This window comes from Helianthus annuus, chromosome 14 (genome assembly GCF_002127325.2).
Source record: "Helianthus annuus cultivar XRQ/B chromosome 14, HanXRQr2.0-SUNRISE, whole genome shotgun sequence".
Taxonomy (NCBI): domain Eukaryota; kingdom Viridiplantae; phylum Streptophyta; class Magnoliopsida; order Asterales; family Asteraceae; genus Helianthus; species Helianthus annuus.
The window spans coordinates 73,828,286-73,832,102 of NC_035446.2; the positions used below are offsets into that span (position 1 = coordinate 73,828,286).

General features: G+C 32.9%; 1 long non-coding RNA gene across 1 annotated transcript; it reads left to right on the forward strand.

The window, feature by feature from the left end:
• The first annotated feature begins 2,001 nt into the window (after positions 1–2,001).
• On the forward strand, positions 2,002–3,187 carry LOC118486336. Its single transcript, XR_004878531.1, has 3 exons — positions 2,002–2,133; positions 2,272–2,374; positions 3,001–3,187. It is a non-coding gene; the product is annotated as an uncharacterized LOC118486336 (long non-coding RNA).
• Positions 3,188–3,817: the final 630 nt, after the last annotated feature.

Sequence of the window (3,817 nt, forward strand, 5' to 3'; positions counted from 1 at the left end):
GTGCCCGGACACAACGGGGCCGTGTCCAGATGCCCAGTAACATAAATTTTTGTTTTTCACACCTTTTTACACATTCAATCAACCTAAAAACTTATTTTTGAGACACATTGAGGACAATGTGTAATTTAAGTGTGGGGGTTGCTAAAACCTTGAATCTTGCGAGTCCTAATTACAAGCCTTACACAAAACTCTATTGAAACTGCTAATCACCCCAAATTATTTCAAAAATTTTCATTTTTTTTTACTTGTCTAAGTTTAACTTGGGAATTTTAAGTTCTAAAAAGGTTATATTTTTACAAATTTACAACCGATAGCGTCGTGATAAAAAGAACCAACATAATAAAATTATGAAACGGCGTGACAAGTTTAGTTAAAATTTGATTATATATACTTGATCACATAAAAACCCATTCCCACAAAAAAAGTGAGTTTTGAGCCTTTATTGAGCATACAAATACATATCTTTAAAGTAATGCTCATTTTTCGTTTCTTGTGTGAATAGCCACTTGGTTCTTACGACTCTAGAACTTGCCACAACCATACATTCCCGGTCCTTACCAACTTAAGCCCAAGTAAGTAAATGATGGAGGAATTAGGACTAACCCTTTTTATTTCTACACCATTATTTTTCTTTTTTTTACCACCTACCCAAAATCCCCCTAGTTAACCCCTTTGAACCTAAGCCTTTTCATTTGTTAACCTAAAACAGACACCCTTTTACCCACCAAAAACCTTTTTATTTTTAAACCCTTTGTTTTAGTAACAAGCGCGGTTTTTCTCATGACTTCCAAAAAAAAATGATGAGGATGAAGCCAAAAGAAATAAACAAACAAGTTTATCAAAAAGAACTTTGTTTGAAAAAAAAAAGTGCTTCATCATAATAAAAAAGTTACAAAATAAAAAGTCTTACGAAAACCGACGTTTTTTACGCATTTCGCCCTTTTACTAACCACTAAACCAACCACCTACCTTTAACCCAAGCTTAACTCTTCACCCAAAAAGTCCTCTTGATATTTACAAAGGTGTATAGTTAAAAAGGAGGAGGATTGATTGCTTGGCAAGCTTATGGTAGGAATAAGTTCCATGCCGCTCTCGAGTGATTCACTAAAATACATCTTCGGCCGAGTGTTGAGTGATCCCCTGTGAGGTATGTGAACTTGTATATAAATGGAATTTTAAAAAAGGCATGTTATGCCCTAATAAGTAATTTATCTTATGTAACGTTTTAAATAAATCATGACGAACAAGATTGTAAATAAATAAAAATAAAACTTAATAAAGAATCTTGGAAATCACGACACTCTATGACAAGCCCAAAAACCTTCTCTTCTACCTATTCCATTTGGGAGTGTAAATGTAACCCCCATTAAAATCGACCCGTTTTAAAATTCGACCCGTTTTAAAAAGACGGATCCTAAACATTAACCTCGGAAATTTTCGCGAAATAAATACTCGTTGAAAGATATCATTAACTTATGGTTATTTATTTAAATTAAATTAGTTAATATTATTCTTTTATAAAAAATCAGTTAGTCTCGTTAGATTTCAAATTAGAATTAAGGTTATGAAAGTAACCTAGTTTGTTAAATTAATGAATAAAGTTAATAAAGTCAGTTAACTCAGTTAGTTCAGTTAAACAAACTGCAGGGGCCTAACTGCACATATGAAACATTAAAAAAGGAAATAAACCATCAAAAAGGGCATCCGCCCGTATTCGAACTCGGATGCCTAAGTTCACACACACGCGCTTTAACCGGATGGGCTACCATCGTCAGTGAGAATAATCCCAGCTTATTAATTCTTAAGCGAGTTTAGCGGAGTTTCTTTTGAATGTTGCCGCCCATAATCGATGTAACAGCAAATGATAAGCTGTCTTGTTTCCATTTTTCTTTGCTGATTTCGCTATTTTCGGTGATGATATTCCGCGTTTCCTTTTTACAAACCAATCACAATTTCATTTCCATACTTGGCGAAACCTGTAAATGCTATATAAACCAAGCCATTCTTGACACCCTCACTCGCCACACGTTTTGAACAACTTTGCACTTCGCCGGAGGAACCAGAAGTCACCGGAGAAACCTGCAAGACGCCGAAACCGAACAAAGATTGGTGGAGACCTTTTCGACTCGTTCGGTATACGTTCTATCCATCCTATTCATTTTCGTTTCATCTCTTTGTCGTTCGTTTCTACCAATTTCAAAGTAAAAGTTAAACACAATGGACCCTAATCTGGTTTCATGTTCCGTTTCTTGTCTGGGTTATATTAACAAGAAAGACGACATCGCGCATTGTCGGAAAAAGAAGACATGTGGTCGGAGTTCCCGCAAATTCACCGGAGATGAGAAGACGACGCCGGACTCGCACCTTCATTTCGGTATAGATACTTTCTTATTTCATTTGCTTTCAATCTTCTGTTGTTATGTATCCTTTCCTCCACGTTATGCATAATCCAAACCAAAAAGAAAGTTTGATATATATATATATATATATATATATATATATATATATATATATATATATATATATATATATATATATAAGAAACAGTTCATGTTCTTGCTTTAATAAAGAAGATAACCTACCAAGATTTTTACTACTGTTAATATTATTATTACTATTATTATTGTTAATCTATTATTAATAGAAATATTATTCTTGTTAACATCTCTTTTATTAAAGTTAATATTATTATTTTTATTACTATTAAGATTAACAATTTTATTATTACTATGATTACGGTTATTAGTGTTATCATAATTATTAATCTATTAAGTCAATATTGATATTAATCTTATTATTATTAATACTTGCAATTTATGTTAATGTTATAACATAACCTTTACCAATTTAATCGAACCATCTACAAATTAGTTAGCATGTAACTGGAACGTACCCTTATATATACACTAGCTCAATTAATTCATAGGCGATACCTAACAAGATAACGAAATTTAACCAATAAATAATAACGAGTTCGTTATGTTTAATTTTAATATCTAGGTTAATCACTTTCGTTCGTCCCCTTGGTTTCCAATCAATTACTTGTGCGTTTTTACAAGGAATCGCAACGCAATCAAGGTGAGTATACATGACACATTTTCCATTTTAACACTTTTGGGTGCAATGTGTATTCTATATCAATCACATTATTCACTTCAAATAGCTTTATGCACACTCTATCCAAATTGCACGTGATACATTTGATTCATGTTATGCATGTTATGCTATTGTAAACACTCATGACTATGTGTTCATTAACTTTGCAAGCCTCCCCTAACAATGGTAGCGCTATAGGTTGAGAAACGACCCTCCCGTTATTCTCGCGGCTATTGTTAGGTTAATCTATGTTAAAACCTCCCGTTATACTTTTGGGATTGGCACTTTAATTGCGTTAAAATTTGGTTTGGACACATAGAGTAACATCGTTTCGAGTAGATACTGTTAATGTGAAATCATGTTATTCACGTTGGATATGAGCAACTTCAAACATTTTATTATGCTATGTATCAAACTTGTATACTCGCCAACATATTTTGTTGATTTTATTTTAATACATATTGCAGGTTGATTAGTACAAGACTCAAGAAACAAGCTAGGATGGCTTTAGATACCCATTTTAGCAATTAAACAATGTTTGAATCGATGTTTACTATTTGAAACAATGTATTATTCTTTAGTTTTAATAAAATGATTTAATTCATATTGTCACATTTAGTGTTATGTTGTTTTGAGCAATTTGTTCGTCTCATCCCGATGTTTCCGCCATCGGTTGGGGTGTGACAGATTGGTATCAGAGCCATAACTATAGGGAATTAGG